General features: G+C 42.0%; 1 protein-coding gene across 15 annotated transcripts in view; it reads right to left on the bottom strand.

The window, feature by feature from the left end:
- baz2ba (bromodomain adjacent to zinc finger domain, 2Ba) overlaps window positions 1-17,567 on the bottom strand; it is a 68,102-nt gene extending 50,535 nt beyond the window's left edge. For 8 of the 15 annotated variants that reach the window (XM_025905391.1, XM_025905393.1, XM_025905406.1 and 5 more), the window contains exons 1-2: window positions 17,326-17,566; window positions 3,865-3,907 (exon numbers count right to left, since the gene is read on the bottom strand). The gene's annotated coding sequence lies outside the window, so the exon portion shown is untranslated. Of the gene's footprint in view, window positions 1-3,864; window positions 3,908-17,325 lie in introns of all 15 variants that reach the window. The other 7 variants (XM_005466847.4, XM_013271649.3, XM_005466844.4 and 4 more) reach the window with 2 other exon arrangements.
- Between the last annotated feature and the right edge of the window lie 6,020 nt (window positions 17,568-23,587).

The following is a 23,587-nucleotide window of genomic DNA, read 5'->3' as shown; positions in this document are numbered from 1 at the left end:
CGTGTGTGTTTGTCTTGGTGGGGGGTTGGGGGGTTCTGCTTAATTATCTCCATAAGACAGTAACCCTGCATTTTCTAACAGCGCATGCATGCACAGACTAAGTACAGACAATAATGATGGCTTTTTATAATAACAACTCTACTAATGATAACCAATTACTAATAGTCATATTAACCCATTTGGCTAAGCTTCCGAAATTAAAGCAAAATAAAACACAAAATCAGAACAATCAAGGACAAACAAACATAAAATTTAGAACATAATCGGTTTTTAAACCTTTAAATCTGGTGAACCATGTGACCCACAGAAAAAAAAGACAACATCTGGGTTAGGCTGATGAAAGGGGCAAATGCTCTAAGATGACGTCGACAACTTTGCAAAAATGTCTTAGATACCATTTTCTACTCAGGGTGAGGGTAATGTGATTGGTAGGTTGGTAAGTAAGTGCAAGAGATGGCAAAGGATGGATCATCACTTGTTTTCAAACCTAACAGTGAAACAGGCATTAGAGCTGCGTCCAAGGAGCTCAAATTGCAATCCCGTTTGTATGCGGCTAAAAGGTTTGTGATGCATGGGGTTTAAAGGTCTACTCCTAATGTTTCATAAATTACTGGTATACAATTATGTTGCATTATGACACCCAGAACTCAGCATTGTATAGCCAACATCAAGCCCGTACTACAACAAATACAATACAGAGACATACACACACACACACACACACATACACACACACACTCCTGTTGTTGCCCTCTCTGGGAAAGCTCACAGCTTGGGTTCTTTAGCTCCTGTTTTGTCTGGCCTCCATTCAAAATGGCCCCCTCATGACCACACACATTATGGTCCGGGCAGGCAGCCCCTGAGTGGACTGAGGCTCCCTGGGTGCAAGCAGTGATTCATGGCACAAGTGTCTGTAAAAGAGCAGCCTCACCCCACGCTGCAGCCCTTCATGGGGACAAGAAGAGCAGAGGCTGTTTGGCAGTGGGGGTGAATCAAAAGTCTGGCTACAGGACTGAGCCCTGTCGAGATCATGCGGGCCAAGGGAGGCAGAAGGGGAACAGCCAGTGTGTTTCCTCATGTGCGTGTGTGTGTGTGTGTGTGTGTGTGTGTGTGTAGAAAGCATGAGTTTGAGTGAAAGCGACACAAAGACATGGATGGCTAAGCCCAAAGTAATGCTAGAGTGTGTCTGCTGAATCTACTCTGCTCCCTATCCCGAGGACAATCACACAGTAGCTTTTTAACAATCTTAGCTTCGAGGCAAGTACAAAGTACTAAATGTTTAGGAGTTATCTCTAACACTTCCCCAATCTAACAGAGCACCAGTTTAAAGGGCACTGGGAAAAAAGACACTGTGAGAAACAAAGAGGGCTCATGAATAAGAGCTGAAAAATGATAGTAGTTGCTAGGATTGATGAAACCCTATTCAGGTTTTGTGACAGGCAACGAGACACACAAATTCTTTCCCCTCAGGCTAGAAGGTGTAATTTCCCCTTCCACTGCCACAAGAGTCATGTAAAAAATTATCTATAGCTCAGTGACTGACTGCTTCGAAGTAATTCCAAGCAGTAATTTGTCCTTCTATCTATCTATCTATCTATCTATCTATCTATCTATCTATCTATCTATCTCTTTTCAGATCTATTCAGAGACACTCAGAATAGAAACACTGGCATGCTACTCTGTTGTAACACACGGTGGGATGCGGATGGAAATGCTGGCCCCACAGGACACACACACACACACACACATACACACACACACACACACACACACACACACACACACACACACATAAAGAACGGACTGCTGTGGGGCTGACGCAAGACTATCTCTGTCTCACGTGTCTCTCCCCTACGGCCGCCCGCTGCTCCTGACCTTCGAGATGTTTTTCTCTCTCCTTCTCCCTCTCCCTTTATTCCTCTCTATTTCACACTCACATAACACACACACTAACTGACTCGCACACACACACACACACACACACACACGCCTCCTTTTTCTGCACACCTCCCAGCCACTCAGTATTTTGTCATTAAAAAGCATTGCATTTCAAGCTTGGATCAAGCAGATGGGGCTGCGTAAGCATTGCTGCTCCTTCGCACAGCACCTTGGCTTAAGTACAGATAGTTTACATGCAGTACGGCGCTCTCGCTTAAACACGCGCACACAAACAGACATGAGAGCGCACACATGCACACGCACAACCTTCCTGGAACCGGAGAATCAGCCCGTTTGTGGATGGCTGCTTCGCGCGGGTACTGTGCATCTCACTTGTGTGATGCCTAGCTGATGTAGTTGAATACTTTAAGACATGCTCTAAAAAATAACAGCGCTACACAGCAGACGAGGGTATCGTCTCTTAGCAGAGAAAGCCTCATTCTTATCCTAACATATTTTGTAGTCCTTTCCGTAGACCAGTGGTTCGTGCCTTGCAGTGGCAAAACACTGACATAAATACTCACATAAAGTTCAATGGGTTCATAACACACACAATTACACACCCACATGCGTACGTGAATGTAATATAATTATATCTCTGTGCCATTAGACACATTTCTCTGTCTTTCTTTCATTTTCTCTCACCCTCAATATTTGCATATTCCTTTGGGTGTTTGAGTTGAGCAGCTCTTTCCTTTTTCCTTCTCTTGTCTTCCAAGCAACAAATGTCAGCTAATTACACCATAGCTGTTTGGATGAGCTCCATCTTTCCCCTGTGCTCTGCTGTGCTTGTTCTCTATGGGGCTGCAGGAAGAGTCAGGCAGCCAAGACACCAGTTAGGAGCAGCCAGCTGTGGGGGTTGAGCTAGAAGGCTACCCCCCACCCCCACCCCCACCCCCTTCAAAACACACACACACACACACACACACCCCACCACCACCACTACCCACCCCTAGAAATTGATTCCCCAAGAGAGGACTCATCAATACTTATCACAAATGATACAAGCAGCCCGCACCAACCTGCAGGGGATATAATGTATCATTCACAGCCAGAGATGAAGCAGTAATGGTTAGACCTGATAGAATCGGGTCTGCTAACGCACAAGACTAAAAAGACAGTCACGGGCGAAACAAGTATTTCACTGAGCTCTGCATTCAGCAAAAACCTTCTTTTAAAAGATCCAATTTGATCTGGTGACACACTCACAGGCACAAGGCCATCAAGTCGGGCAGGAGAGAAAGTGCAAGTCATTGTCTGTGTGTGTGGAACAATAAACTGGCACACCACTTGGTGTGTGTGAAGTGAAGCCTTGAGGACGCAGCCGCGCCCCTGAGTACAGCTTGCTCTCACACACAGACACAGCGAGAAAACAGAGAGGGAAGAAAGAAAGGGTCTCAAAAAGGAGGAGATTAATGCTACACGCAGAAAGACACACAAACAACTAAACCCAATCCAAGATCCTAACCCAGAAGCACTGTCGGGCACAGTTAACACCCATTTACATTCAGTGTTGGGTCTGAAGAGATAGCAAACTCAAAGGATGTTTATTAGGCGCGTACGTTTCATACAAATATTCTGATTAGAATGGGAGAAATCTAATTAATTGCTTGATTCACTGAATGAACCCCGAATTTGTAATGTAATCATAACAACTGCTTTTCAAGGGGCTCTTGTTAAATTTAATTGGGGGAGAAGAAAAAAAACATCCTCTTTCACTGAATGAATGAAAATCAAATTAGGCCTGAAACTGGAGGAGTCTGCAAGTTTGTTCTGGCATGCCATAAAAAAAATAAATAATTTTTAAAAAACCACTGTAAAAGCAGAAGTGTGTGACAATGTATATTTTCAAAAGTCACGCATCAACTATTTTGTAACACACATGCATTTTGGGCATAGTGTGAGAAATTTTAGAGATGCACTTACTGTTAGAGGTGTCTTCAGCTCTTTGACATCACTGCTGTAACACCTGGGGAAAAGCAGAAACAAGAGATCACTGTGGTTCGGGCCGAATACAACAATCTGACTCATAAGAAGAGCAGCATTCTCAAAACGGGCAGTTTTGATGCAGTACTATGAAGCTTTTTTTTCTTCTTTCATTTCACAACCTGAAAGCTGGCGGAGGCCCTAAAAACTACTTGCACTTCAAAGTTACAGTTACACAGCTTAGTATTTGTGGTTTTCCAGACACATCAAAGGAAAAAAATATAGTGACGTCTGAAACACAGCTGTGGCTACACACACACACACACACACACACACACACACACACACACACACACACAAACAGAAAGATATTCACACCCACAAAAAGTCTCTTTCTCCCTGAGCCCTTTCTTGCAAAACCTGTTTGTTACAACTGAATCTAGACATTGGAGCTTCAAGTGTGAGGATATTTTCCCTAAACACAAGACAGTTCTTGCAGAGAACCAAGCCTTACCAGCGTTCTCACGCCCATCTCTCATGCATTGTCTCTAAGGCCCTCCTGTGCACTTACAGCCCGGGCTTAATCTGAGCAGCTCACCATAACAGACAACACCCTGCTTTGTATATCACACTACAGTGCAGTTTTTACAACTTTCATTTACGCTGATATAACCTCGTGTTGAATAAAAAGAACAGCTGAAGGACAGCTTTCGATTACGAGTTATAACTGGTGTCAGCAAGGTTAGGTGGGATCAGAATGCAGTACCTACAAATGTCACGGCTCCCCGTACACATGCACACAGACTCAGGGAAGCAGACATTTCCAGACACGGCAACACACAAGCAGTGTTACAGCATGTGTGGGTAGCTATCTAACAAGGTTTTGTTGTCAGTAAACACATCCATCTGGTCAACAGCAACTGAATCAAGTCTGGTGGATGCCTCAGCGGCACGGATGTGGTGAGATATTACAATAATAGTTAAAGCTATCCTTTTTCCTACAGAGTTCCCGTCTTTTCTGTTAATGTCACTTGCTCAAATGGTAAAAAGAAAGGTAGTACGTTACAAATAAGTAAGTCATTTTGTCTCTCCAGATGCCTTCAAGTATTGCCAAAGTCTGCGGTACACAATGCAACGCATGTCTGTCATTACAACTCAATGTATCACTGAACAGGAATCACCTAGACTGACTGTGTTGGTAATAACCGAACTGATCGAACTGTAATGGTTCCCCTCATTATCTGTGCTCTTACACAAACACACACACACACACCATCACAAACTACAGGCACACACAAATACTTTGATAACTCATCGCAGTGATAATGATAACAGAGAGCCAGGTAGGCTGAATTCATCTTCAGCTTTTTTCATAAAGGCCTATTAGTGGATGATTAAAGGATCTCTGCTCACAGGACTTCACCACAGAAAATGATTTGCCAGCCACGAGGCAGGTGAATTACACTGGATAAGAAAGCCAGTGCTGTCTGCCATCATTTGCCTCACTGAGAATCAGGCTGTTAGTCTATTAACCTCATTTTACGGTAGGATCTTACCAGTTTTACATCAAACATTACAAAACACTCTTTTCCTGTGACTGTAGCCTTGTTCCGCCGCTATGTCCTCATAAATTATGTCAGGGCATTGTATTAGGTCTGCAGCAAACAATTAATTAATTATGGATTCATCTTTTTCAATTAGCTAATAGTTAATTTGGCATATAAAATATTGAAAGGGAGTAATAAATACACATTAAAATCTTCATAAAGTCCAATATGACATAAATAAAACTGCTTGCCCAAGCCCTTTAGATGTATTTTACTACAACAGAAAGACAAAAAGAAAGAAGGCGGAAAAAGTACAAAACAGCTGAAGCCAAAGTCAATGCCAAGCAAAACATTAATCAACTACAAGTTTGAGTGAAATATGATGTGAAAACTTCAAAGCGCTATTTACAGTTGAACAAATACAAATCATCACGAATGCAAAAAGGTTCACCTCAGCATTAATTTAGTGTGACAGAATTCACATAGCCTTGCTTTCTGAGTAACACCGAGATATGTGAATGCTTTTATCCAAGTGATCCAACAAAATCCGTGCCCTAAGTTGTACCGGTGAATTTATTACTTTTTGAGTAACAATCCGAATGTCAATTTAATAATAGCCATCATTGCTTAGTCATTTCCATCTAATTAACGTGAAGGCAAATAAAACCAAACACACATACACACACAAAGAACTATCTCCAAAGTAATAATTACCAGCATTTACACTCCAGGCATGCTTGCACATGGACAGCATACAACCTAACTGCTATGATGTCTCCCTGAATTGTCTTGTTTGGTTACTCTAATCTACCCCTGTTGCCTCAGCCAAACAGATGTTGACTTTACTTTAAGATTCATACAACCGCTCTCAGGCATCCGCACAGGGTTAAATAGAGGGGTCAAAAGAAAAGACAAAGAAAAAGAAAAGAAAAGAAAAGAAAGAAAGAAAGAAAGAAAGAAAGAAAGAAAGAAAGAAAGAAAGAAAGAAAGTCACGTGAGCCTTCTTTTATGAGCAAGCTCTGCTGGTATTTGAGCACGGAAAACAAGTGTACTCTGAAAATATACATATTGAGATTGGCCTAAAATCCCCTGCTTTTTAATATTTGATGCATTGTTAGACGAGCGACACTGGCGAGGTGTTTGTCTCTGTTGTCTCTGCTGATCTCTGGCACACCGGGCCCTGTGGGAGTGAGTTAGTGAGACTTGGCCGCAGACATTTTCCTGAAGCCCCCAGAACAAAACAGGCAAGTCTTGACAGTCTGTCCGCCACCGAGTCGTCACACAATCAGTTGCAGGAAACCAATCCCTAAATAGCAGTGATTCATCTCTTCATCACACACAATGCCAGTACACAGTGCACAAAGAAGCTCTCTCTTCCTCTCTCTCTCTGTCTTACCCTATCTGCCCCCCCTCCCTCCCTCAGTATGGTCTCTCATGCTGCTTAAAAATAAGTGCTTCTCCCAGCTTTCTTTGCCCTGTGATTTACTGGCAGTGTTTAACTGCAGGGCAGCATCTTTTATCGTTACATGATCTGGGGCTGAAAGCTGACAAAATGGAATCTCTGCGCAAGTACTTTTGTATGTGAGTAAGTGTATGTTCAGGGGAAAGATGGGAACGAGACGAGGAATAAAGAACTTGTGTGAGAAACGTTTGCCTAAGTGCAATTCAAATCCCTCCAGCCTCCCAGTGCTGCGTGTATGTGTGAATATACGTGTGTGTTTATCATTCCCCTAAATGGTTTCTTCCTTGACTTGATGGAGCAAGTGGCATCTCGAGGGAACGGGTTACACCACACACTGGAGTAAAGCCCTTTGAGACCAATGAAAAGCTCTGAACATTAGTGCAATCCATTTGTGTGAGCTAGAATATATATATATATATATGTATGTGCGTGTGTAATTCCAGTCTTGATTGTATGCTTCGCCCTTTTACTGCTGTGTATGTACGCATGTTTTTGTGTTGCCATGATAACTTTTCTCTTCGCCGCATTGAGCAATACACCTCCATTTCCTGCTTTTCTTTGCAGGATAAATCTCATTCGGATATATATATAGTTAGCCTGGCATTACTGAGGACTGACTTCAGTTGCATTTTGATACCAAAAACGCAAGCAGCTGAATGCTGGTGGATGCTCATGGTAGCGCAGGCCTACACAACAGGTTTAGCGTATCGCCACAGCCTTGATGATCCATCAGGATGACGTGTGAAGGTCAGAGTAGCCGTGACCAACACAGCTGTCACATCTCCTCCCAGCACCCTCTTGGCTAACTGGCCTTCCAAAACACTCAGCACAAAACATGGCCAACTGGGGGAGTACAGGGGCCAGGGCCAACAGAACATGCCTATAACCCAGACTGGGCTTGCGTTCGCACTCCATGCTGTAACACAAGATGCTGCAAAGACGCATATCAGAGCTGTTTTTCTGCAACGGCAATGCAACTATGACAAGGGAAACCGGCAATGGAAAAACATTATGACGTCTATTAGCAGTGGCTTTTAAAATTTAATTCAACAGCCAATAAAGCCGCAGTTTTAAATGACTACCAGCTCTGTTCTGTACAAGAGGAAAAGGATACAGTGGAGCTGTGTGGAGAGCAGATGTGAATCCACTTTGATTTCAGTGCCTGTGTGTGAGTGCGTGCGCTCGTGTGTGTGTGTGGAGCTTCTATTAAATGGATCTGCTGTCTCCTTGATCAAGGGAGTCAATAAAGGGCCAGTGCTGTCAAACCCTCAGGGGTAAGTGTGTATGCACATGTGTGTTCATGTTTGTCCATGCATGCATGTGTGGCTGTGTGTGGTTGTGTGTACTTGTGTGTTACGGACAGATTTTGAAGTACTCTGACAGGTGAGTGATTGAGTGCTTTCATTTCCCTCCAGCGACAACAAGACACTCGCACACAAACACCTGCGCAGCGTGCACACACAAATACACACACACACACACGGACACACACACACACACAGTGGTGGATGAAGAGAGAAAGAGAGAGAGCTGTTGTTTCCTAAAGGATGCTGCTCCTGCCTGCATGCTTAAATTAGCTCTAAATGTTTGGATTACACACGGGAGCTCTCACAGAGGATTTAGCAGCCATAGCCTAGAGTCTAGGGGATGTGTGGATGTTTCCATCTACGGACACGCACACACACACGTGCACGAATGCAAACACACGCACAAAACAAGTCCACACACAGATCACAAACATAAGTCACTCAAATATTACTCCATACATTCTGTAAACACTTGACAACACAATTTAAGTTTCATCCAGTGTGGACTAAAGATGGAGGGATACTAGCAATTTAAAAAGCAACACACAGCTTTAAATGGTGTAAACAGGAACAACACACATCATTTCATTCATCAGGTTTTTTTTTTTGCTATGGGCAGAAAATGTTTTCTCATTATGCTTTTTTTTTTTTGAGTGCAGTCTCGGCTTCTGTTGGTGGGGGGAGGATGGAGTATGCCAGCAGACGCAGAGACGGGGAGAGAAAAGGAGGAGAGAAAAAGAAGGGGAATGAGGGAGGTCAGCGCCCCCAGTCTCAGATAAAGGCCCTCTCCCTCCCTTCTGCCTCAGCTTTTCGAAGCCCCTGCCAGGATCGAGAGGCGTCTCACGTTACAGCTGTCTCTCAGTGTCATCGTTCAGAAAGAGAGCGCACAAGCAAAGAGCGGGAGAGAGACAGAGAGAGGGAAGGACAGACAGAGACACAGAGAAAAAGAAAGCGGGACAATGCCACAGACTGAGTAGGGCTAGGCTTTCGTAGCTGGACAAGAAAGAGGAAAAAAAACAAAAAACAGCAGCAGCAGGTTAAACCGGATGAGGAAACCTTTGTGATTTGTAATGTTAATGCAACATAAATTTTCAGTACAATGTAAGAGCATTTCGAAATCACTGATATGTGCTTTGACCTTTTCAAGACAAATTATTTCAAAATGTAGTGTGAACGCAGCTAGTCAGATCATTTCCTCTATGCCACCTGGGACTAACTGAACACTGACAATTTCCTAAGAAGAAGAAAAGGGGGAAATTATTGCCTTTAATACCTGGTGTCGTGTGCAGTGAGACGAGAGAAAGAGAAACACGCTGTCCTTAAGAAAAGAACTGGGCTGTAAGAATGCATGCTAAAGGGCTTTCGCAGATTAGCCATTGGTGAGTTGCCTCTGCTCACGAGTATCCCTTTTTAACCTTAAAATGCTAAAAACAGCCGCTTGTTCCAGGTCCAGTAATGACTAATCCAATGACTGCCAGCATTTTCAGCTTGCACTACAAACACTGTAAGGCCTTGCAGTTCAGTTCTAAGTTACATTCAGAGTCGAGGCTCGTTTCTTCTCTACAACTTTTTTTTTCTGAAGAAAAACACAGGATAGCCCCCTCAATTCATAAAAACTTTATGAAGGAAAAGGTGCTGTATGCGCACATTTTTACTCCAAACTATAGCGCTTACACAGCCGACTCAGTGCGAGGTGATCCTATCAGCGTGTTTTACATAAAACACGGTTCTCAACAAATGCACATATAGCTACTGCGCAGCTCCAAACTGCTTTCCTATTTGTTTTTCCTCTCTCCTTGTCATTTCTCATGGCGTTTGTGTAGGAGTTAAATATTTTAAATTCTGGCTTAGCTTCAAGTACGCTTTGCCAGCGCAGCTAAAATAAAAAGCCTTTGTGGCAGCAGTGACCAGATTTTAAATGCTGAAGAAGATCAATAAATGGGGGGCTGTCGAGGCGCAATCTCATGCATTTGTGTGTACACGTTAGTGTGTGTGTGCTGTCCCTATACATAAATGCCTGTGTTGTGACAGCAAGTGTGTGTGCGTGTGCCTGTGTGTACGTGCGCCTTAACACCCACCGAAGCTCACAGCTCCCCTGCCTGCAACAAGCTATTCTATAGTATCATCAAGAACCCCACTGACCCAGGAGGCACACCAATAGAGAAACCAATATCATTCCCATTCCGACATCCGAAACATTCTTCCCATTTCTTTTCCCATTCCCAGTATCCTTCCCCATCCAAGCACAGCCAGCATGGGAGAATGCAAGAGAAATGTGTAAGTATAGGCCCCCTGCTGCAGATGTCAAGGTGTGGAAAACATCAGACTAAATAGCAGGTTTTCCAGACCTCAACGCCAATTCCATAATCAAGTCCCTGCTGCAAGAAAATGTTGGTAACGGAGACAGGGGAGGACAAGGTGGGAGAAAAATGACAGAAAAATCCAATCCAGCCTCCTTCGTCTAATGTTAAGAGACTCTGAATGTATCTATTTCACAAAGCCAAGCAACACTGATGTGATTTCTTTTCAAGAAAATAAATGCTTTCATTATGCTGCCATCTTTCTTGCCACTCTTGCTTTTTATAAAGGCCACCTTAAATGGATGCTTTCAGCTCACATAAAGTGATAACCTTCTTCGCTACGTCTTTAGCACATGGAGCACAGACACACAATTATGAGGACTTGCATGCTCGCCGCTGTGTGGCTCGGAGATACACACGAAGTACATCTGTATTTTTCGCGTCCTCACTAATGTATAAAACAAAAACAGCCATGAAGTGGAAAAATCATCAGGACCTTTAGAGACTTCATTAAAAGAAACTAGCCTGGACTTCCCAAACAAGGCATCTCTTTGGAGGGGGAAAATCAACCTTTTCACCTTGCTGGTGGAAAAACAGGCATCCCAACGAGACAGAGCATGCACAAACAACCTTGACTTTCATCAAGGAAATTCTCACATTGAATGATAAATAGAGGCCCAGGGGACGAACGGCAAAGAAGCAGCTTATCGCCTTTCCCTCCCAAATTTGGCCGCTCTGTCTTCTGTCTCCTGAAAGTCAACGCCGGGTGACCCACTTGCACTTTACACTGCTTATTGTTCGGTAATTAATCCGCCATATGTAATCCACACAGAAATGTAGAAAAAATAAAATGGGTGTTGATTTGTTTAGCCTTAATTAAGAGTCGAGATTGTTTACTTGCTTCTACAACAGAAAGGCATATGCCCAATCTCATTAGTCTGTTTTTTTAAACGTAGCTGCATTTCTCACTGTACAGATGGATGCAGATAACTCAGCAAAAGGACAGGCACAATATTAGAAGAGGCTCACTTTAAAAGCTGCTGTCACCAAGCATGCACTTTAGACAATTATTTGTGGATCCTGATGACTATCAGGACGTTCAGAGAACAGGCAGTGTTACCAAAATAGCAAGGTAACATAAGGTTAGGTAGATCAACTGAGAGCTCACCAACTTCCCAGCTGAGAGGACATTAACCTGCGAGGCCATGTGGACACGTATCAATAAGTGATCTGCCTGCACTGGCCTGTAACACACGGCTCACAGCACTAGACCGAGACGAGGACATAGAAGCTTCAATTTGATCTGTAACAATATGACGCATTGTTAATCTAATGCATGGAAGCTTTTAAGGCTTTTGCTAAAATGCTGCTTCTTCTCAAAGGACCATTAGTCTTTCCAGGATTAATGTCTACTTCAAAAACATCTGTTAAAGTCCTCAGTTTCTCAGTGCATTATTTCATTTGTCATTATTTTATTTTTCTGCTTGCGCATGCACATTCACGTGTAAAAGACTGACCGACGACTGGGAGTGTGTCTTCCATTAGTTCTTGAAGGATCTGGTTAACACAGAGCAGATCTCTACTTCCTCTTTAAATTTCACAGCTCTGTGTCAGCGCTAACATGCAGAGATTTGACAGGGCTCCCAGATGGCCATTATTATCAATAGATTGTTTGCAGATCTTATTAATCTCTGACTAAATATAACTTACTGACATCAATGCATTGAAACATTTAGGCTGACTGAAGCACTTCAGACAGAGCTTAGTAAATATTTCAGTGATGTACATGTGTATGATAATGTTAAAGTTTATTTTTGTCTTTCATTATCAGTTCAGCCTCCTGCTGTTGTGGTTAAAGAATGCATAAATCAGCCACTTTGTCATATCTTGTCACACAGAAACTACAAAGCACGGTCTAGTAGCCCAGAGTAAAATCATGTAATCAGTGAGGGGAGACGCAGTAACCGAATGCACAATATTGAAATAGTCGCTAGAATTTCAAATAACCCTTTTTTTCTTTTTTCTTTTATCGTCAGGATCCGCGTTACCCCTAAAAAACACTGCTTGGTTCATTTTAAGTCTTGATTTAAAGCATAACGCCACTTTTCTAAAGGGCTGTACAAACAGGAAGAGACTGGCAGAGATGTGGCAACATGAAATGTCAATGAAATTCAGAGACCGTTAGCGATGCAAAGTGGGCGGGCCCTGAGTTAAACTTATCTCAAGTTTGAGGCAAGCATTACAAGGGACTACAAGTGAAACAGCTGACTGACATATAATGGGGAGGTAAATTCTGTGTTAGACCTGTGACAGACCGCCGACCTGTCCAAGGTGTACCCTGCCTTTCACTCTATGACATCTGGGATAGGCTCCAGCCCCCAGCCATCACCTACAACCACCCATCATTTACAATGTGCAAGGAGCAAAATACTTTGTGAATGAGGCTCTGGGATGGCACAATCAGCCAAGGGGACAGGGACACTTTTCATATTTTGCATTAAAGGATTTACTTTATTAATCACCAATGATAGTGACATCAAGTAAAAAGAATTTGAGGTTAAAATCAAAATCTGAAACTAAAACCCTATTCACGCCTGGCATTACTAGATGTTGTTAGTGATCCAATACCAAGTGAACTGCTCTAAGTAAAGGTCTGAGTCGCACACGAAAAGAGCACCTTAGGTCACACTGAAGGACCAGCTATTTAACTGATGTCCTCGGTGTAAGCAGAAGCAGGTATTCATTTGGGCGCCAATTAAAATGTGCAACAGCAGGCGCCAACAATATCAGGCAAAATAGATTCTCTTAGATTGAAAACACTTTGATTTCCAATTGGCCCAAAGAGTCAATCAGCCAGTCGGAAAGCGGAAGATTAGAGACATCATCGAGTTAGACTGTATAGCATTTCTTATTCTATTAATTTCCAGCACATTATTCAAGGGAAGTACATTAGAGACGGCAACACATTTCAGTCCCTGTACGTGTTCAGTGTTAAAGTGAGACCTGATCACAAGTCGTCACATGGGACGAATGTGGAGGCATATTCAAATATACAAGGTGTGAACCTAAGCTGACATAAACTGCACTATACACTCCTGATATACACACTAAGAAGCTGTACATGCTGTAAGTTATAACATCACCCATGTTGTAGGACTTTCATTTTATACACTTGTACATTCTGCACATAACACTATGTTTTTGCACATCCGGTTGAATTATCACTGCATTTCATTCGCTTTGTACCAGTGCTTCCCACCATGGCGATAAAGTTAATTCTACTCCAATCACACAAAATGCATGTTAAACAACAAGATCTAAGCTCTACTCACTCATCACAGAAGTTTTTAGGAACACAAACAAAATAGTGTGTTAGCTTTGCTCATTCAAAACAGGTTAGTGCTCAGCATATTTAGAAGGAAAGCTGTTAAAGCATACACGATATGAATAATAACCCATTCATATTATTGCCCGTTGTAATGATGCACCATTTAAATTATCAACATATCTCATAGTCATGTTTGATTTTTGTTCCGTTGCCTTTACTGTATTAACACCAGTCAGACTTAAATGACAGTCTGTAACCGAGGAAAACCCTGGTTTATGCGTGCGTGTTTTTGTTTTTATTTTGTTTTTATTTCTCCCTCTTTGCTGAACTGTTTGTCCAATTAACCAGCATGACACTGATGTGACCCAACAGATAAACACCAGCAACTGCCATTGGTAAATGTCATCTCATTTGCTGATAGGCCCATATCTGTCAACGAGGCTGTGATTGGCTCAGTGTTCAGCCGATATATGGAAGCATCCCTAATAGAGTGGACGTTTTTTTCATCTCATATTAAAGTTTTAAGCAAGAGCCGCCTCATACCAATGACTTGATCATTCCTATCATGCACACCTAATAAATCGCACTTCATTTCATCTGTAAAAGAACACAAGGATGGGTTTCCTTCAAAAAAGGAAAAAAAAATAGATAGCCCCCATATTCAATAGCAAGGGATTATAGAGAATTCAGCCTTGTGTGCACATAGGATTGTCTTCTCAAAAGCTGTCCAAGTTCTGTCAGATTCAGCACCCCCAGACATAGAGCTCGTGAACCTAATTTCACCTAATCAGCTTAGTCAATAGCAACCGTTTGCTGTGACTTTGGTAGACATGCAAATAGGGCTTAACTATGTCTATCCTTAATTCCTGAATGTTCAAGTCAAGCAGAAGTCCTCCTTTATCTCTTCAAAAACAACAGTTCCAATTTGAGAGGGAAAAGCAGAGAAAGAATAAAACTCCAGCCGCGAGTTGACTTTTTTTTTTCTTCCCCTTGGCCTGGCAAGGAGAGACATCTCTGATTTGAGTGTGCTTGAGGTAGCACAGTGTGCTTTCATTTCAAACCAACATGGCAAACAAACTCTGACAGATTTGTTCCCCTTTTTTCACTTTTGCTCTTGCTCAGTCTCTCTCAAATTATGAGAAAACACGCTGCACAAATATATTACCACTTCTTGTCGGTTTGTATGTTCAGCTGCAGCACTTGCACACACACACACACACGGGAGCACGAACACTCACACATATATTCAAACAAATCCGCACCAAAAAAAAAGATGCCAACAATAGAGAGTTGTGATAGAAAACTGGGAGACACTGTTCCGTTTCAATTCACTGATACCACTAATGGCTTCTTAGCAGCTCCATGAAATCAAGCAGCTGTCATGTCGATGCATCAGCAGTGAGAGGAGGGAGAGCCATCCCCATAAGGACAGAGGCACCGCGCCTTCATGTTTGGCTAAACATCTGCTCCTCTGCACTCCAGCTTTTGCAGCAATAAATGGGCAAACAAAAGAGGTGGGAGGTGAAATGATCTGATTTTCCATTTCAAAGCATTTGTTCAGTTTGTTTTCTTTGTCCCCCTCCTTCCACTACACCCTCCAACCCTAAACACCCTCCTCTTTCTCAAACTGCTTACAGGACATGGGGAAGAAAAGTGAGATCAAGTTGTAACTGTAAGGGCCAGGGACACCTTTTTTATGTGAGATGGATGACAGAAAATAAATAAGGTCACCATTTTCCCGTCTGCTAAAAGTCTTCTATCTAAACTGTTGCAAGCAAGTATCATGGCTCAGCCAAGAGATAATCCAAAGGAAGGCGAGAGGTGCATGTGTGCCAGTGTGCACGTCTTAAACCTGTCAATCTAGCAAACTTATCACTCACACATCTATTCAGCTAAACCACAACAGCTGAAGGAAGAAGGAAGGAGGACCTGTTTTTTTAAACATAATACTATTTATATAACTTGTCTGAGTCTAATCATACCTAATCACTTTTTTATACTGAAATCCAATTAAAATCCAATGAAAATTATAATTTAAAAACAATCTTCCCTTAATATCATTCCTAGTAATTTGCCCTTTTATCAATCCTTCCTTCCTTTCTTTCTTCCTTCCCCCCTCCTTCCTTCATTCATTCATTCATGTTTAGCTGCAAAGACAAACATTAGGCAGCACCGAGTAAACGCCGATCTCACATTTATCAACAGTATTATCTTAAAACATCACAAATGCGCCTGTTTAACAACGCCTGGCTCAAAACACCAGCCTCTCCACTTGCGTCTCAAAACAAGAGAATCCTGACATGTAACCCCACGTCACTTTGTATTTGCTTTTTTTAAAGCACCAAACATCGAAGTAAAACTGCCTTAAAATGATCGTCCGCGACTCTATCAACCGCCTTAATTTCCTTTCAAAAAGAAAATAAAAGAGCACACACGGGACGCGATCCCCCGTCTCGTTTTTCCCCTCTACCAAGTCTAAAACTTTGGTAAAACTTGAGAAAAAAAACGTCCATTTCCTTTTAAAGTAGCCTGGATGTTTGTGTGTGTGTGTGTGTGTGTGTGAGAGAGAGAGGGGGGGTTAGGGTGCTTTGGTGTGGGGGGGTGGACGAATTTAAAATAACCAAGATGGCGAGAGGCTTGTTGTTTTGGAAGGGGCAGAAAAAATGGAGGATATTGTAATATACACAAAGGGATAAATTTCAACAACTCGGCCAAGCGGCTGCTAGCTTGCCTGCACGCCTCTCGGTTTGAGGAAGCGACCGCGATAACAGCTCCCCAGCAGGCTGGCCAGCAATACGACTAGCGACACGACAGGGAAAAAAGCTCAAACTCTGAACCGCTGTGGAAAGAGAAATTAATATTATACGTCCAAGTTAATCCAAACTGAAGGGGGATATTTATGTATTTGTCGCCTAATTGTTTTATTTTCGCGTCGGGGGACTGTTAAACTGGATGGATTTTTAACGGACGGACTAGCGAGGACCAACGGCAGTCCAGTGCCTCGTAGTTTGCCCCCCCCCCTTTAGGTTACAACATCCACTACACAGAATAGGCAGCCAAAAACAGCCAACAACTGTACATTTTCACGGTTGATAAATTAAAAGAAAAAAGAACAACACAAACAAAACCACGAAGCTTTCGAAAAAGTTTAATTTCGTTATCAAATTGCGACCGCCGGAGTGAACGGTGCGAAAGAGAAAAGGGAAAAGAGGGACACAAAGACGATTCCCACTATCAGGTCAACACTCCGAAGAAGGAGAGGAGGAAAAAAACACTTCGTTTTTTTCATAAAAAAGAGAAAAAACTTTAACCAAACGTACCGCTAACGACTACGGGACACACGGACTGAATGAATTACACCACAACGACAAAACAGGAAAGTATGTATAAAGCAGTTTACACGAGCTGAAAAAAGCCAAGAAACTAGAAACGAAGCCAAGCGAGCTCTCTCCGTACGCAGCTCATCGCCTGTTCTGTGACGGGGCGAAAACAGCGTCAGTGAAAATAAAACACTTACCTTTTTTTAGTTTCGACACTTTACTTATTTCCAGCGTGGTTTTTTAGTTCAACTAACACTTCGGCTCGGTCTTCTTCTCGCCTCTTTTTTTCCTTGGTCGGTTTTGGTTATGAAAGAGGTCGGGGACGAATGATAAAGAAGGGAATTGGGCAGTAATTGAGTCTCGGTGTGTGAGTGTGTGTGTTAGTTACTAACAGCAGATTGAAGGAGACTCTTCTCAAGGTTTATTCAGCTCCACTTCAAGGAACCAACCTGACGTCAGCTCACTACTGCCACACAAAGAAAACTTATTATTTGTGCAGCGGCCGTAGTAAAGGAAGGATACAGTAATTGACCGTTATTACTTTAAATGCGACATTGTCATTAGGTCCACGGCACTGACAGGGATGTAGCGGGAACTTTATTTATGATGTTGTTAGCGCCTTATCCGCTGATGGTGTAAGAAATAAACAAACCTTTTAAAAAAATAAAAATAAAAAAATTAACTTTTATACATCCCTAATCATTTTAATTAATTACTATAACTTGGATTATGGCTTAAATTTTATGGGGTTTTTTTAAGAAAAGTTGCCTAAATCCTCTCATTTTGTCTTATTTGTGGATTTATTTTGAAAGGTGAAAGATGATTAAAGTTGTAGGCACTTTTAGAATATCGCCAAACCTAATGATACAGGGTGTTTTTGCTTGATTAGGCAGTGTTCAACATAGTTACAGATGATCTATCTGTCTGTCTCTCTTTAAGCCCCCACAAGATGTTACATGATCAAGCAAATACAAACCAGTTACATAAAGGCTCCAACTTAGGGGAGGCATTTGTGAAACAAAACCAGAAAACGGGGCAGCCCTTCGTCGGGTTCGGATCAATACATTGCCTGGCAAAGACAGCCATCTGTGCCTAATTGTATGCTTTACATCCTCTTCTAAACACACAATAAGCAACAGGCTGAACGTAGGCCCTCTGACCCAGACTGGGTTTCCAGACGGGGGAAGATTATTTCATTCAACTGGAAAACAACAAGGGGGTGGGGTGGAGAGGTGGTGGTGGGGATTTTTTTTTTTGCAGATGGAGTGGGCAACTGTTCTTATGTGCCCCACCCTGATGAGGATGAGGATGGGTCACAGCAGAGCTGACTGGTGTGTGTATGTGTGTGCGTGGGTCTGTCTCTTTTGCTGCGTGTCACATCACCACTGGTTGTATCCATTTTAACAGGTATTATAGTGGATTAACAAACTGTTCACTGTTAGTTTATAGACACCTCATAAATCACACACAAACAATGAACTCATTGTTAGCAGAGTGATGGAGTATTGGTTTACGGGCACATTCATATTAATGCTTCATAAACATTATAAATGACCATAAATGTATCCTGATTCCTCTCTCTCTCTCTCTTTCTCTCTCTCTTTCTTCCTCTCTCCCCCACCCCCTCCGTCTCTCTCCTCTCTGTTCTTATGTCACAGCGTCTAAAAGTGTCACCCCAGTGTTTTTGATGCTATTGCAAGAATTGCAAAGATGTTACTCAGAAGTCAGTCATTTTTAGGTGTAATATAAAAGAAAGAAAGAAGAAAAAAAAGAAAGGTGAGGTGGTGTTTAGGTGGACGATCCGATAAGGCATTCACTCGAGTTTTTGGAGGATGGACACAGAACCCCTTATTCAGCTTGTGGTGTGCAGTTAAAGCCATTTCATAAGCGTGCTCTCCATGTTCTTTGGTCATTGATTTTTTTTCTCTCTGCCCCTTTCCATTACCTGTTGAGATTGGGGGGGGGGGGGGGGGGGGGCTCGTCTTCAAACACACACAAACACACTCTCACAATCCTCTCTATCTGTCTCTCTAGCCACTGGCACCCTGGTGTATTTCTCCATCTCCTCCGCCTCCTGTAGCAGGAATGACAGGCCATGAGGAATGACAGTGGCTGTGTTTGTCATACAGTAGCAGCAAGAAGCAAGGATTTTTAATTGCATTGGAGAATCTTCATTAAAGAGAGCACATGGGGGCGGGAATGGGTGGGGGGTGGGGGGCGTGTGTGGTGGTGGTGGGTGGGTGAGTGGGGGGCACTCTGAGCATCGTCATTAGGAGAAGGCGCTAGTAGCATAGAAGGGTGGGCCCTCTTTGCATGCACACTGAGAATGCCTGCCGTACCTCGGTCATTTGTAACATAATAAGTGCCAGCACAATGACTGCAATGCGAGAAAGCACACCACAGGGAAGAGAAGGGGGAAGGGAGACAGCATGTCTGTCTAAAAGAGGGACTTTTTTTTTTTTTTTTTGTCTTGATTAGAAAGTATAATGAGCCACTAAAGAAACAGGAAAAAAAAAGGATCTCTCCTGAGACTGATGGAAAACAAATTAATCTGGTGATTTAAATTTAATTATTATTTTTCTATTAGTCCAGCATGCAAAGACAGGGACAGCCATCACAAGCGAGGAGCTGTGCTTGCATTTATTGATTTTCGCCCAGACACATTCAGGGAATACAGATTCATCTGCTCTCTTCCCCACACAATCCGCTATGTGGGATTCCATTAACACGAGAAGCTTCCAGCAACTCTGAGATGTTTAATTTGAACACCATAAATGGAGCTTAAAATAGTGTTCACACACAAGAAAAGTGGCCTAAGGATGTCTTTTTATGCAATTGAATTAGTCCTCACTTATTGTTGTGTCCTACATAATAAGTATTAAATAAACACCCAATAAATTAAATTAAGACAATGTTCTGCTGTATGAAGTGAATCGAGCGCTATTGTTCCTCCCTGCCTCCGATTATCTTGCACTGCTATAACAGTTGAGTTTAATTTAATCTTTTGTTTTGGATTAATGTAAGAACCCTGCAACCGGACAGTAATTACTCTTCCCATCCGTGCAGGATCCTCTCTTTGTAGCATCCTTTCAATACATCAGTGGTCTTGAGCACAATGCTGTGTGAGATGTAATGATTTGAAAAGTCAATGATTTGAACCGCCTGTGCGATTAAAGCACAAGGGACCAATTTTTGGCTGCTATATGTAGAATATCTGTGTGTGCACCTCAAGTAACACTCATATTCCCTGGCTGGCATAAAAATTCAGCAGTTACGCCACGTGAGCGCTGTTATTGATTGCTATCTCTTACCAATAAAGGTTTATCACAGATATTCTGAAAGCCTCACTATAGAGCTTACGGTATATGGGAATCCACATTCATCAATGCATGACCTTCAGTGCCAGAGACACCTACAGAAAAGGATGTTACAGGTGTTCTCATCCATCCCGGTGTCAGCTTAAGGAAATCCTGTGCTTTTACTTGTACACAAAACTTACCCAAAAAGTGATTTGGAAGATCAAATAAATGTTTTCCATGCAAGGTTGACTGAAATCCCCACACAGTCTAAATGAGTGCACTCAGAGAGTGTTTATTGTGGCGAATGTAACTGAGCAGAACCCTCCGTTGCATGATGTAATACACAGAAGGGAGAAATCATCATAATAGCAGAGTAGTAGAGTGACTCATTCGTTGATGAGGTACATTCACACTGTCATTCACTGAGGAGATGCAGTCTGTGTGCACATGTTGTCAGTGTGTGACCGATAGAGAGAGAAAGAGAGGATAGAGAGAGAGAGAGAGATAGCATGTTCCTTTTCTGGGAATGAGGAGTCATTTGTGCCAGGAAAAGTGGAGAAACAACTCTCAGCCCCACGGTGATGCATCTCTCCATGAAGAATGAGATCACAAGCAAATGTCACCCCAACCTGAGCAAAGCCAAATGACCTTGAATCAAATAAAAACATCTTCACCCGCGTCACTGTGTACACACGCCACACAAAATGTCAGCAGATTTTCCATTTGCTAAATCTGCGCCTAAGTGCAGGGGTTTAGCTACGGTAATCAACCCAGTACTTTCCTTCAAGTCCATATGAATATCACCCTGGAGAAACCCTGCTGTTAAATACAGCTAACTGCAGTCGACCGTGCTCCTAGTTTTTATAATTTCATCAACGTGAGAACAGCATTTCCCCCTCCAATCATAGGGCCACTAATGACACTGAGAAAGAAAAGAAGGGAAAACAGATGTGCACACTAAAAACAGGCGTTACTTGCGTCCTGCGACTGTAAGATTTCTCTTGTTTTCTGCATTTTGTGACAGATGAAGCGGAGGGGGATTTTTCAAGGGAAATGACTTTCACAGTTGAAGGAATTTCAAGCTTCAGTGCCTTGCTTTATCATAGTTTACATATAACTAGCTTTGATTTCTGTCCACGGCAGACATATCTTTGACAGTGGAGCATACGCTGATAGATAACTGACTGGTGCACTTGCCGTTGTTCTGTTATTATTATAAGTCAGATTCAGTATTTTTCCTCTTTTCTCTGACCTACATAGAAAGCACAATATTAGTTATGGTTTTGGTACATGTCACACAGTTTGTCTTGTGTCTAATTTTCTCACTACAAAGTTTACACTGCCTTACGCATAAATGCACAAACATTATTTTAATATTGTATGATTGAAAAAATAAATAAAGCAGGAACATTATTGTAATTCCACAGAGACTTACTTTTTTTCTTTCTTTCTTTCTTTCTTTCTTTCTTTTTTACAAATCACCTGCTAGTGATTTGTAACTGAAAGCTAAAGCTTCCTTTCATGAGATTCCACTCAAGTGTTAATTCCTGTGAAGCTCTCAGTTCATATTGACAGACGTCACTGTCATCAGAGATTCAACAGTGTTCAGCTTCTGAATGCAAAGCGCTTTGTTTTGTTTCTCTTTAGGCAGTGACTTTGACAAGTTTGATTTGGCAGACTTACCTGAAAATTTTAGATCAAAGCAAGGAAAAGAAATACTTTTTTTTTTTATTTACACTCCACTGTATTTAAGCTGGAACTCATAATTAATGTGAAAGGAGCTAAGCTTTGTGCTATGTGATTTAATCTATTTAGTGCAAACACTTACTTTTGGGACAAAGCAAAAAGTCATGAGAAATCAGCACCTTTTTTAAATGGAGATTATGCAACGTTGTGCAATGCACTTCTGGCATTAAAAAAAAAAATGAAGACATAATCATCGCAGTTTTGGCAGTGTAGCGTCTCTCACACTATCCAGAAAATTACACAGTGGAAAGAGTCATGCTGAAACTGCCAACTGTCAAAGTTTCTTTTTTAATTGTGAAACTTGCTGGTTCCTTTTATTCTGAAAAAAAAAATCCAGAGAGAAACTTCTCAAATCTTTGAGTTTATCTCGCACATGTAATTTGATCGGCGTAAGCGTTCGTGCGATATGGATTACTGTTTTGTCAACAGGCTGAGTTTGGTTCGCACACACCGCAGCAAGAAAACAATATGTAAAACGTGCCTCATTCGCCCCTTTTAACTGCTCCACATTCAGAACAAAACAAGACAACGATAGACACGGGGCTTTTGTAAATATATATAAATATATAAAATGTCTCATACATATTTGGTGTGACTGCAGTTATGTCTCATGTCTAAATCATGGAATGAGCTGCCTGACACACAAGTGCTTTCAGGACCTACATGTGACCGCATGTGAAGCATGTCTGTGAAGGACAAAATACCTCTGTGTATCTTGCTGTGGAAAACTTTAAGAGACCATATTTGTGGGCGAGGTGAATCAGGCTTCAGTCTGTCCTCCGTGTTGGTCTCCTTTACCTTTTCTTGTCGCCTCTCTGGCATAGAAATAAAAGCACAAAAACAAATCCGGTGTGCTAAAATGCTACCTTCAGGCTATTTTAAGACCCTAACATCTAATTTAAATACAGCAATAACGTCCACGCATATCACATGAGCTATTTTCAGATGGTATGTGTCAAGGCCTTCAGAAATCCTGACACCGAATGAGCTTTCATTTTCATTCCAGGGGTGTGTTTGAACTACATAAACCCTTAAGAGCTGTTATAAAATGTGTGAGAAAAAAAAGAAAAAGATAGATCCCCTTCCAGGCATAACGTCCACATAACCATGGCTGGCCGGCAACAGTGCTCTTTTTAATCAGCAAATGGATAAACAAAGACAAAATGTTTAGGAGAGCGGGCTGTGGTTTTAGTGTTTGGAAGAGTTCCTGTTGCTTGTGATGTCACATGTTTGCTGTTGTTTGTCTTAAAAGCCAGAGAAATGTGTGGCTTTACAATTTTGATGTCTCAACATGTGACACGTGAGAGTTGCTAATTGAGCCATTTTTCCCACAACAACATCCATTAAAGTTATTGAAGAAATTTCCTACTTTAGGACTTTATTTTCACATTATTTCAAAGAAAATCAACGATAA

This window comes from Oreochromis niloticus, linkage group LG1 (genome assembly GCF_001858045.2).
Source record: "Oreochromis niloticus isolate F11D_XX linkage group LG1, O_niloticus_UMD_NMBU, whole genome shotgun sequence".
In the NCBI taxonomy this organism is placed as follows: Eukaryota; Metazoa; Chordata; class Actinopteri; order Cichliformes; family Cichlidae; genus Oreochromis; species Oreochromis niloticus.
The sequence above is the reverse complement of the archived record's forward strand: the minus strand, read 5'-3'. Positions and strand labels throughout refer to the sequence as shown.